Below are 13589 nucleotides of genomic sequence, written 5' to 3' on the forward strand. Positions count from 1 at the left end.
GACCTGGTAACTGCTGTATAATTATTGGTTTTTGTTGTATTAGACTAGTTAACTAATAAATCTGTTTTTAGACTTTTGCTGGTATAATTGTTTTATCAACCTGTGCACATAATTATTTGCTTTGTTGTGTATTATATATATTTGTTGACTACTGTATATTATTTTTATAAATTATTGGATTTGCCAACTGTGCGGATGTTTTTGTTCTTTCCCTTTATTAGACTTTGTAACTCCCGTATAACTGTCTACCCTGTGTTTTTTACTTGTTAGCTACTGTATAATTGCTTGTATTGGACTTACCTAATATTTATTTGATGTTATACTCTCGATACATGTAATTTAAAGAGTGAGCATTGTAATCATTAGTCTTAGAGAAAGAACCTAATATTACCCTCATTTCTCTTGTTCTTTATTTTAGATACACGTATGGCCAACCTGTAGCAGGATCTTTAAAGATTAGGGCTTCATACTTAACATATCACTGGGAGAAAGAACCTCCAGCTTCTGTCGAACATGAGACACAGGTGAAGGATTTTTTTTTCTTCTTGAAGCTCTTTTCTTGAATAATCAAAACAGGAAATTGGTTAAAATTGTGAATATACTTGTAATTAAAATTTGTAGTTTGTACTTTTGTCCACATCTCAGCTGTTAAGTATGGCTACAACTATTTTGGTAGCTGTTAGACTTATTGATAATGTACTGGCTTACACTGTTACTTGAACTGTTTCTATGTTCTTTAAAGTGTGGTATTCTGTATTTTATCCCTTGTATTTAAGTACTTTTGTGCTAGCAAATTTGATGGGTTGGATGAACGTGTAAAGATTATTCCATATAAATAACATGATGTGTAAAGTATTGTTTCCGTTGGATGAACGTGTAAAGATTATTCCATATAAATGACATGATGTGTAAAGTATTGTTTCCGTTGGATGAACGTGTAAAGATTATTCCATATAAATGACATGATGTGTAAAGTATTGTTTCTATTGAATGAACGTGTAAAGATTATTCCATATAAATGACATGTGTACATAATTCTGTACATAATGTGTACTGCAGAGTACATAATTCTTCTGTGATTCATGGCATGCTCACGTTTTACTGACGTCACTACATTACAAATTGCAAAGTTAAACATCCCTCTTATGACGTAATTTTAGTGTGTACTGACTGACAACACACTATTGTATAATGGTGTGAGTGGTTAAAACAGGTGACCTCTACAAACAGCCTTCGGTCCTCTTTTGAGCAAATTTTCCAACACTTAATGCAGTTTAAAGATAATCAGTTTCTTTAAGAATAAAATTTAATTTTTTTATGTGTTTAAAAAACTTCTGTTTTACTTCTAACAAAACTCAGATTTCAAAATATTTTTTTTTTATAGTGCTACCAAAATTCAAGGTTTCTATTGTTCCACCTTCATACTTGCTGGCTGATGTTGAAACCATTTCGTGGAAAATCTGTGCAGAGTAAGTGGAAACAATACTTTACACAACATGTCATTTATATGGAATAATCTTTACACGTTCATCCAACGGAAACAATACTTTACACATCATGTCATTTATATGGAATAATCTTTACACGTTCATCCAACGGAAACAATACTTTACACATCATGTTATTTATATGGAATAATCTTTACACGTTCATCCAACAGAAACAATACTTTACACATCAAATAAAAGAAATGTACACTGACCATATTCTTCAACTTTAAAATTCAAATAGCGGGTAACTTGTCCGACCGTAACTTTGATCGTCCACTGAAGTTATTTCTTGTCAATTTCTATTATACATAGCTATTGTGCAGCTGGAACTCCCTCTACCAAAAGAACCTGTTTTAGGGAATGTTGTTTTTTTTGTAAGTTATTTCTTGTCAATTTCTATTATACATAGCTATTGTGCAGCTGGAACTCCCTCTACCAAAAGAACCTGTTTTAGGGGTAAGTCCATTTTGAAATGAATTATCGTGAACTGTAAAGATGTATGTATACATCTATCTAATGGTTTACACATGTAGCATCACTGTCTGGCTTCCGTTGTTGTTTGTGGTGATGTAAGTCCATTTTGAAATGAATTATCGTGAACTGTAAAGATGTATATATACATCTATCTAATGGTTTACACATGTAGCATCACTGTCTGGCTTCCGTTGTTGTTTGTGGTGATGTAATTTATGACAATAGGTTGAGTGACCAATCATTTTAATTTCATATCGCTTATCTGATCATTGAATATCTGATTTACATAAAAGTTAACTAAGAAGAGTAACTGATATTATTTTGTACCATGGTTTTGTTTTATCATGGCCTGAAAAAGTCCAATTCACCTCTAATTGTTTTGAGAAGCATACTAGGTAATAAATATCTTGTAGTATAACCAGATTTGAGTTAATAACCAATATAGATCACCATTAACTGTATTAATTTGCTCACTGAGGAGGCAAACTCTTTTTTGTTTTGTCAAGTAGTTATTAGAATAGGCTGTTGTTTAGACTTATGTTTTTAGTTTTTGTTCTCTCTGAAGGGAATAATGACAAACGAATCATGGTAGTAATTTAGATGTCAGTTTTTAAGAAATCTAAAAAATTAAAGAAGCTGTAAAATTATGAAATTAATTCAAGAACAGTACTTTTTTTGAAGTTCAGAGACATTTATTTTAATGTTTTCAGTTTGATAGTGATGTCAACCTTAGTTCTACTTATTTCAAGTTTAGTGAGTTGGGTAAAAATCTGTTTTATTATCCACTCATGTGTACCTCATTCAAAGAATCAATGCCAGCTGTTCTGCTGTTTTTTATCAAGCTTAACTGCTTTATAGTAAGGTTGGGCAAAAATAAACACACAGAGAAGATCTTTAACTGTAAAAAGTAAGATGAACAGAGAGTATAGAGTAAATTATCAATAACATCAATGGCTAGACTTGTTCTTTGAACTTTAAATGCCAGTATTGAAAAAAATGGTTATCTACCATATAGATTCTAATTCAAGGGTTCTTGGGTATGGTTCTGATCTCCAGGGCACTTTCAGGAGTTCTTAGGTATGGTCCTGATCTCCAGGGCACTTTCAGGGGTTCTTGGGTATGGTTCTGATCTCCAGGACACTTAAATGGGTTCTTTAGTAAAGTTCTGATCTGCAAGGCACTTATAGGAGTTCTTGGGTATGGAACTGATATCCAGGACACTTAAAGGGGTTCTTTGGTACAGTCCTGATCTCCAAGGCACTTTCAGGGGTTTTTTGGGTAAGGACCTGATCTCCAGGACACTTAGAAGGACAAGTCTTATTCCTGGTGCTAAGTCATTTAAAGAAACTTGAAGTTTTGCACAGTTTTCAAAGAAATATACTTAAACAGTACTGTCTTCCAAATTAATATTAGTATTTGATGAATTATATGATAAGAACTGGAACTATCAAAATATTTTTTAATAACTGAAATTCCTCAAGTCAAAAGCTTTGATTTATGTACTTGGTTTTTCCATTTGGAGCCATGTCCTAAAGTCTTTATTACATCCTTATTTATAGTATGTTTTTGCCTTTATATCCAACATAAATATTTGATCCCATTATTAGCTTAATTGATTTCAACAAAGAGAAATATTTGACTGGATGCTTTTTGTGTCAGTTTAAGTATAAATCCTTCTGCTGGAACAATTATAGTCTTATCTTGCACCTGTAAATAAAGGGAATGTTGGTTTTTTTGTGATGTTTAAGCATTTCTGCTTGGAATACGAGAATGTTTCGATCTTTTTCAATTCATCCAAGAGAATACTGTTGGTTCTTGCACTTGTTTAAGAACACTAGTTTCTAATTTTAAGATCTAAAGTAGATAATTTGAGATCTACTGATTAATCTTCCGGTAACCATACAATGAATTAAAGCACCATGATGGCTTTGTAATATAATGAATTTGTTCATTTATCAAGAGCTCAATAGTTTGGTTTTACACACATTCCTAAATTCATACAGAAGGCTGAAACTTCTATAATTTCTTCGAATGAGACGAACGACGATGTATTTATTTAAACGAGCAAACTGGAAACTGCTATTACAGTGGAAAGTATCACTCATGGAAAGAAGAAAGTAATCGTAATGTCAAGAAACTCGAAGAGCAACCAGTAAACAAATAAACCATTCACCTCTTCTAGTCCTTTCTTCGTGCGAGATGGTATTTTATCCAATCATCGTTAATAATTTATCTTCCTTTCTTCTTGACTTTTCAAGGTGATCAGGTCATTATCTCGAACTACATCCCGCTTGTACAGTCAAGGACAAGAGTTTACAGACATTCCTTATAGCTAGGATTACAAGCACATTTCGGAGTGTGCGTTGAAAGTGATAGGACGATCCTCTTAGTCAAGGACAGATGGGGTAGATACCCGAAGAACAGGTTTTTCCAGCAGTACCACGTGCCACCTTATCCCCTGACAACATACCAATGGAGAGAGAGAATGACGTCTTATTTTATAGAGCAGGTTATTTTCCATCTAATTAAAAGGAAAATGTGGGTTGTCTTTAGATAGAGAGATAGACAGACAGATAGGAAGAATTAGAACGATGCTTATCAATAAGAGTTTTATTATGTATGGTGAAGAGTTGGATTGTGGGTGTTGTTAGAAGATCAAGAATCAGAAGTATGGTGTTATATTCGAAACTTTCACTTTTATAAATACACATGAGTGACACAAATGATCGGTGTCGTCCCTGATTCTTGGAGGTTTAGGTGTTAGCTCTCTGATAAGTTGAAGTAACCATTCATCCATTTTTGTTACTTGGAAACGATTACTCCACGTAAGTGGTGATATGGAACACGTTTCATGAATAATAACCTATAGTAACACGTAACTGATGTTTATAAAGAAACGGTGGAATGGCATTCAAGCTTGAAGAAAGCTTAAAATGTTGGAATTTTTGTTAACTAAAATTCCAGTTTAAGAAAAGTACCGCCTTATGTGTATTTTCTTTCTACATAACAGACATGCAGAAATTATAAAATGTAGAATGAACGTTTCAAATAAGTACACCACGTTTTGAATCGGTTCGTTTCTCTGCCATAGTTTTTATATCACACTTTAAGAAAGACGATATTCAGTAAAATTAAAGACATTTTTAAAAATCTTGCTTTAAACAGGTATAATGAAATTTAGAGATGATTTGAATGGGTTTGTTTGTTTTTTCTTGTTGTTGTTTTTTTTTAATTTCGCGCAAAGCCACACGAGGGCTATCTGCTCTAGCCGTCCCTAATTTAGCAGTGTAAGACTAGAGGGAAGGCAGCTAATCATCACCACCTACCGCCAACTCTTGGGCTACTCTTTTACCAACGAATAGTGGGATTGACCGTCACGTTATAACGCCCCCACGGCTGAAAGGGCGAGCAGGTTTGGTGGGACGGGGTTTCGAACCCGCGACCCGCAGATGGCGAGTCGAGCGCCCCTAACCACCTGGTGGCCATGCCGGGCCTCGTTTATGTTGCAACTTCATGTTAAAATTTAGGCTTATCAGTGACGGGGATTCGAACCCGCGACCCGCAGGTTGGGAAATTTGATGGGTATCGAAGAAAACTTTACTACAAGTTTAACACTTTAACAAATGTACCACATTTTGATACGTTATCGTGTTAATCTTGTAATAAACGTCTTTTGTTTTGTTTTTTGTTACCAGTTCTCTAAATTGTATTAGTCTCAAAGCGGTTTTATCGTCATCAAAATTAAGTGTTTATTAAAGATCACTGCTGTGAAAATAAATTATATCACTAGATGGCAGCACCTATAAAGTAAAGAAAAAGTTTTTTGTTTTTTTTAGCAAAGCCACATTGAGCGATCTTGCTCTGTCCACCACGAGAAATCAAACCTCGGATTTTAGCGATGTAAGGACGTAAACTTACCGCTGTTCTACCGGGGGACAGATAACAACAACAAGGAGAAACAAGTGAAAGCTCATGCCACGATTTACAAGGGACTGTTATAGAGAAGCAAAACTTTGTTTGTTGTTGCACTAAAAATAAAATTATTTTTTGGTGCAGTCCTTAAACTTTACGTTTCTGTAATCAAGGAAGAGTAGTAAATCTCCCAAATAATATATTTGCAATATATCACATTGCTTTGTTCTTTATTATGAAAATAGCCACTGGTGGCTCAATGATAAGTCTCACAGCTTACAACGCTAAAGTTTGGGTTTTGACATCTGCAGGTAGCACATCGTATAGCTTGGTGCTAAAAAACAAATGGATATTGTGAAAAATCGAAAAAGTCCATAAACATATTTCATTAAAACATTGTTTCTTCGGGATTTTAGACAGCTTGATATGTACACCAGAAAAAGTGTATCCATTTCATTCTGTGAAAAGCGATTAATTACTGTTGGGTGTTAGTTTTATAACTCCAATATTAGTCTATAATTTCAGCAATATGACATTTTTTTTCTGTTTGACGCAGTTCCTATGAAATCTAGAATACAATTTCTTTTACCAAGCTCAAGATGTAGAATATAATATAGGATTATATGAGAGATAAATTATAAGGATATTTCTTCTTCTAGATGTTAATAGTAGTTTAAAGGGCTATTCCTTCTTCTAGATGTTAATAATAGTTTAAAGGAATATGCCTTCCACCTGGATGATAATAATAATTTAAAGGGACATTTCTTCCACCTGGATGGTAACAGTAATTTAAAGGGATATTCCTTCCACCTGAATGGTAATATTAATTTAAAGGGTTATTCTTTCCACCTGGATAGTAATTGTAATTTAAATGTATATTTCTTCCACCTGGACAGTAATAGTAATTTAAAGGGATATCCCTTTCACCTGGATGATAATAGCAATTTAAAGGATTATTCTTTCCACCTGGATGATAATAGTAATTTAAAGGGCTATTCGTTCCTCCTGGATGGGAGCCAAGTACAGCCCAACTCTACCACCTAATTTGGTCTTGACTTATAAATTTGATTTTATATTATCTAGACTTGCATTTTAACAGCCATTTTTTCCCCCTGTTTCGTCGCTTTAACAGACGATAGTTTTAATTCTTTTCCTTCTTTCTACATTTTCGAACACTAGACTTTCTGGTAGTTTAAAATAAACAGTTAACGAGGAAATTGCATTATCAGCTCCTATTAGCCTTGGAACGTTGATGAGAAAAGCTTAGGTGATGAAACTTTATATGGCTTCATGTGTGGAAAATCGCTTGTTGCAGTTTAGAGACATTCTTATGTCTTTATGTTTTTCATTCTTCGAAACTTTGGTTCAAAGCTGATAATGGTGTATTTTTTATGTAATGTGTGCTTATATAATTTCATCACCGAAATGAGCGCTAAATTTAACTGAAAAGCCTCAAATTCACCCTCTCGAAATTAAAGATTAATAAAATATTTATATATCTCAAACTACACCGAGCTTATATCTTGATCTTAATTAAACTGTTAAGTGGTGTATGTTTTCCCAGTGTGGTTCTAGTTATTGGTAATTTATTACGGTTTTTTCTTTCAGAGGTTTTATTCTTACAGCACCAAAAATTCTCACTAGTGGATCAACCCAACCACTGTCATTAAATCTATTCAATATAAACGCAGACGGTACTGTCAAAATTGAACTACTGCGGGAGAAAGAAGAAGAAGTCATAGCTGAAACTGAGACTTTTGTCCAGAAAGGTGAGAAAAGTTGAAACAGGAAAACTCACATTCATAATTTTCAGAAAACAAGAATAACATTTTTTATACCCGATTTATTTGCCTTTCTATTTATTTTCTCAAGCACTAAATTGGACGTTTTCATTACTTTGCATATCGACAATGAAGATAAAAGATTATATCTTTGACATTTTTCAGTTAAAACTGAAAATACTCAATAAATTGATTTATTAGGCTTATTAGCAACCCCCCAGTGGCTCAGCGGTATGTCTGCAGACTTACATCGCAAAAAATCGGGTTCCGATACCCGTGATGGACAGAGCACAGAGAGCTTTTTGTGTTGTTTTGTGCTTAATAATAAAACAACAGCCTATTAGCACAAGTAATTAAGTAAGAATGCTAACAATTCTCATCCCCAAACTTATTCATATGAATGATTATAATGTTCTTATGATGTAATGTCGATATTATTATCATTATTTTGTTTCAACCGCATTCTTCCTTTATACTCATGAAAGTGTTGATGTTTTCCGATTGTATATATATATTTAAGGTATATTTTCTTTTTCACCTTAGGTGAAATTGAAAAGAGAATATGTAACGTAGAGGCTTAATATATTCTCTGATTGGCCTACCCTCTGCTGTGTACTGCAGTTTCGCCTATTCATGGCTCATCAGCACAGCTTGGGTCAGCGAACTACAGAACTATCATTAAGCCTCATATAACGGTGAACTGTGTATAATATTTTATCTTTTCTGTACTTTTACGCAGGTGTCACTCCATCCTTATTTTTGGACGTTCCAGAGACATCAGATAGCAATGGTCGTCTGCGTATTACTGGAGAATTTGGTGATGTAGAGGGTGTATACGTAATTAACAAAACGAAAGAAATTCACCTGCGAAAACAAAATATAATTATATTTCTTCAAACAGACAAGCCAATATACAAACCCGGACAAACAGGTATATACAGATACACGCACAAAATCGTTGACTACTATTTTATAAACATATTACTGCTATTATGTTACCTTTTATGATTACGCTTTTTTGTGGGGTCTAATATCGTCATTATCGGTATAAGTATTCATAAATTCATAAACTTTTAAAGGGGCTTATTAGCCCATCAAGGTTGTCCCTTTCAGCTCTCATCTATAACCACTCATTTCTACACATGTATTTATCCAATCTTTTCTTGAACTCAGTTAAATTTTCTGCCTCCACCACCCTTGAAAGCAGCTTATTCCAAAAGCCAACCATCCTGTTTGAAAAGTCGTACTGTCAAAATTGCATACGACTTTTGTGCTGGCAAAATTTGGATTTATGACCTCTTGTCCTATTGTTTTCACTACTAAACAAAATAATAATAATCTTAAACACCTCAATCAATTCCCCTCTGACTCTTTTCCTCTCCAGAGAAAACAAGTGAGTGATTATTGGATCATTACACCAAGATCTTTTTATTTAACCACAATATTTAATATATTCCCATTTAAATTGTAACAATAATTTGAATTGTGAAAACCTACATGCATCACCTTACATTTTGGATGGTTAAACATCGTCTGTCATGTATTGGCCCAAAACATCAAATGATCTAAATCTCCCTGTAAGTTTGCAGCATCTTTGATACAGTTAGCCATCCTAAAAATCTTAACCAGGCTAGGTACGTTTTTTATTTTTTTGACACCATAGTGTTTTCAGTATTTTAATTAAGAAGGTAAAAGCTACGGACAGTGTATTAATATTATTGTTACACAATCGTCTTAAATAACATAATTCCACTAATAGTTTATTGATATCGTTCCAGCATACACAAAGAAACCAAAATTTCTTATTCATTGTTTTCAAAGCATCATATATAAGTATCACATAGATTAAAGAATATACTTAGTTACTATTATATTATAATGTCTGAAACACTAGGAACACAATTGGTGAGTTATGGATACAAGTTAAAATTGAAGACATAGTTATAGACTGGGAATTAGTGGAAATTGGTTAGATTTGACAAACATTGATTATTGAATCATTTGAAAAATTCTATGACATAAGTTATTTAATTGTGGTTTATTTTTAATGGGGGGGGAGGGGTAAAGTGGTTCCTTATATAAGGGATAAACTGCTGCTTATTAGGATTAAAGATGTTAATCAATAGGCTGAATCTATATAAGTTACAAAGAGGGTGTTGGTCAAGGATAGAAAGCTTTTACCAGGTAATTGCTGTCGGTCATGTGATCAGACAGATGAGGTCAATAAGAAATTGTATAATGAGATCATAGTTGTTATTAATGAGAATACCAATACATTTTATGGCTGACTGAGTTTAGATCGTGATGTATGGAGTCAAATAGTGAGGGAGAGAGATTTCTCCCCAGATAGTAGGCTTCACTTCTGACTATTCTAGTTTTAATAACTGTTAACGAAGATGTGATTGTAAGTGTTGAAGTGTGTGTGTGGGGGAATATTTTAAAAACAAGTTGCCTCTAGTTCAATATAGGCATGTTCCTAAAAAGAGTTAGTGTGTAATCTAGTTACACACTGAAAGACAAAAAGGTACTGTGTGTGGCTGTATTATAAAATGTCTTTACTATTTTAAGATATTCATGATGTTTAATATTTTTTTGACAGCTATGGAAAAAGAATAAATGTATATATTGAAGAGAAATATTTCCACTTACCAAATAGCTTTTAATTTTGTCTTTGTGTTTACTATAACTGACAATTCTTTTTTTACCTTTTAGTTAAGTTTCGAGTTTTGCCCGTTTTAAACACTCAGCTGAAGCCTATTGGTGGTAAAGAGGTTAGTGTTTTATTTTTGAATATCAGATGTCTGAACAGTATCTGCATTGAATGTAGTCATATGCATTTTATTGATATTTTAATAATAGATTTTTTTAATGTTATTAATAATTATTGCAGTCAGCAAATTGACATAAATGTTTGATTTGGGAAAAGTTATGTGTCAAATGTCTTGACGTTATCATCAGTATGTATGTGTGTGACATTAGAAACCTAACTCGTACATTGACCTGTATTTAGTAAAAAACTAACCTATTTTGTCTCAATTATATAAAATGACCAGGTATATCATTTAACTGTTACGTTGTCAAGTTAGAGGAGCAACCGGCAACTGATGGTGAAAACAAAACCTACAATTTACTTAAAAGCCCCTATAGCGGCTATATTTGTCTGCTGTACACATTGTGGTGACTAAGCGTCTCTGTTTCAGTTGATTATGGTTTCTGTATTTATAATTCATTAGTAATAGTTAACAAGAACTTGAATAATTCAACTTCCTCTATCTCATTACGATTGATTTATATAGTGATCAGAGATAGGCAGAATATAACAACAGAATTATTTGGGTTAGGTATACACTATGGTACTGAATGTCTTAAGTCATACTTTTCAGATGGTTTCATTATCAATAATTGGATTCAGAAAAGAAATACAGAACTTGGTTACTAATGTAGAGCTAGTTAAACCTGTCTCTTGGCATTTCTTTCCAAACTCTTCACAATAAAGCTATATTTTTTTAAAGGAAACCCTAGCCTAATAAGTGTGTGTGTGTGTATTTTAAATGCTCTCACATGAGGGACTGTGGCAGTCAGTTAAGGATCAATTGATGAATTGTAAACAAATCATGAATATATTTAGTATCTTGAATCCTTTCAATCCTTATAACTTCAGTTAATCTGTTGACAACTGTTGGTTAAATTACATGGTTTGTTATACTTCAGTATTCATATAAAGCTTTTCAACTTTTGACGAGTATTTTTATCTTTAAAGTGTAAATTTTGCAGCATTATTTCTTTACTTTCTCCTGCACGTAATTGGATCCCTCCAGACTTTGTTATTGTACTTCTAGCACATTAATCCAATATCTGCTGAGGAGCTATCATACTTGATTACTGGATAAAAAAACAAAGGAAATCTTGAGGTATTAATACCTATCAATTAAACTTTAGATAATTCCTTTCTAAGTGTTTAATATATATTTGTGTATTTTGTTTTTCAGCAAGGAAAAATATGGATTGAAGATCCAAAAAGAATACGTGTGGCCCAGTGGTTAAATGTATCATTTGCTGATCGTAAGAACATATTCATTGTTTTGCTTTGAATACATTAAACGTGCTATTTATTTTTATTATGCTAAGGGTAAGAGTTCAAGCTCTTATCTAGTAACTATCAGTGTTACGCATGTTTCCGAGTCATAAAAACAGGGCATTTGGTAATGGTTAGCATTTAGTATAACATATAACAGGATTGTTTATTTTGCATATCAAGTTTTTCAAAGAATATAAAATCTAAAATAGTGTTTGTGTTCCATAATTAAGATATACGCTATTCTTTCCTTAATGTTAATTTTATTAACAACAATATTTAGTGCATCGGTTTCTATTGTGTTCAATTTGTTATTATTATATTTTTATCATAGCAATTATTTGGAATTTGTAACATAGTATATGGATTTAGAACTATTCTAATTTTCCTGAGTTAGCTAAACTTTATGAGATATTATTCAGATTATGGACAAAGATATTGCTAGCATGGAGGTTATCCAACTAATGAATTATTGCATTCTGAGTATTATAAGTAGAAATGAAGAAACGGTATACTTTAATTATCTTTGTTGACGTTTAGTTCTGATCAGTGTAAGTAGTTTGCTTTGGACTTCGATCCCATTGAGCATGTAAGGGATTCTCGTGGAAGATCCATCACATTCTATTAAAATAGCTCTCTCAAAATAGTAGTGAGGATAATGTGGGACTTTATGAAACTGTGATTTTACACATGTAGCATCACTGTCAGGCTTCCGTTGTTGTTTGTGGTGAAGTAAGTCCATTTGGAAATGAATTATCATAAACTGTAAAGATATATATATATATATACATCTATCTAATGGTTTACACATGTAGCATCACTGTCAGGCTTCCGTTGTTGTTTGTGGTGATGTAAGTCCATTTTGAAATGAATTATCATGAACTGTAAAGATGTATATATACATCTATCTAATGGTTTACACATGTAGCATCACTGTCAGGCTTCCGATGTTGTTTGTGGTGAAGTAAGTCCATTTTGAAATGAATTGTCATGAACTGTAAAGATGTATATATACATATATCTAATGGTTTACACATGTAGCATCACTGTCAGGCTTCCGTTGTTGTTTGTGATGAATACACCAAGAAATGTTAACATTCAAATCACGAACAATAAATTATCGAACATAAATATTTGGAAATACTGAATACATTAATAACAAATGTAGTAGTTTTAAAATTATTCACGTAGGTATACTGAACATCCAAGTAACAGTGACAACATTCTCAGTTATTTCCACTCAGAGATATTGAACATCCAAACCAAATTCATGACAACTTGTTTCATGCACACCTGGATGTACTGAACATCCAAACCAGATTCATGACAACTTGTTTCATGCACACCTGGATGTACTGAACATCCAAACCAGATTCATGACAACTTGTTTCATGCACACCTGGATGTACTGAACATCCAAACCAGATTCGTGACAACTTGTTTCATGCATACCTGGATGTACTGAACATCCAAACCAGATTCGTGACAACTTATTTCATGCACACCTGGATGTGCTGAACATCCAAACCAGATTCATGGCAACTTGTTTCATGCTCACCTGGATGTACTGAACATCCAACTATATTCATGACGACTTGTTTCATGCACACCTGGATGTACTGAACATCCAAACCAGATTCGTGACAACTTGTTTCATGCACACCTGGATGTACTGAACATCCAAACCAGATTCGTGACAACTTGTTTTTATGCACACCTGGATGTACTGAACATCCAAACTATATTCATGACAACTTGTTTCATGCACACCTGGATGTACTGAACATCCAAACCAGATTCGTGACAACTTGTTTCATGCACACCTGGATGTACTGAACATCCAAACCATATTCGTGA

At 33.3% G+C, this 13589-nt stretch overlaps 2 long non-coding RNA genes across 2 annotated transcripts in view; both read left to right on the plus strand.

The window, feature by feature from the left end:
- Positions 1-424: 424 nt before the first annotated feature.
- LOC111089533 overlaps positions 425-13589 on the plus strand; it is a 15260-nt gene continuing 2095 nt past the window's right edge. Inside the window, exon 1 of the long non-coding RNA XR_002613784.1 lies at positions 425-524. This is a non-coding gene — a long non-coding RNA (uncharacterized LOC111089533). The remainder of the gene's footprint in view (positions 525-13589) is intronic.
- Positions 8368-11722, plus strand: LOC111089534. Its single transcript, XR_002613785.1, has 3 exons — positions 8368-8588; positions 10370-10428; positions 11647-11722. It is a non-coding gene; the product is annotated as an uncharacterized LOC111089534 (long non-coding RNA).

Source organism: Limulus polyphemus, unplaced genomic scaffold, assembly GCF_000517525.1.
Source record: "Limulus polyphemus unplaced genomic scaffold, Limulus_polyphemus-2.1.2 Scaffold6538, whole genome shotgun sequence".
Classification (NCBI taxonomy): domain Eukaryota; kingdom Metazoa; phylum Arthropoda; class Merostomata; order Xiphosura; family Limulidae; genus Limulus; species Limulus polyphemus.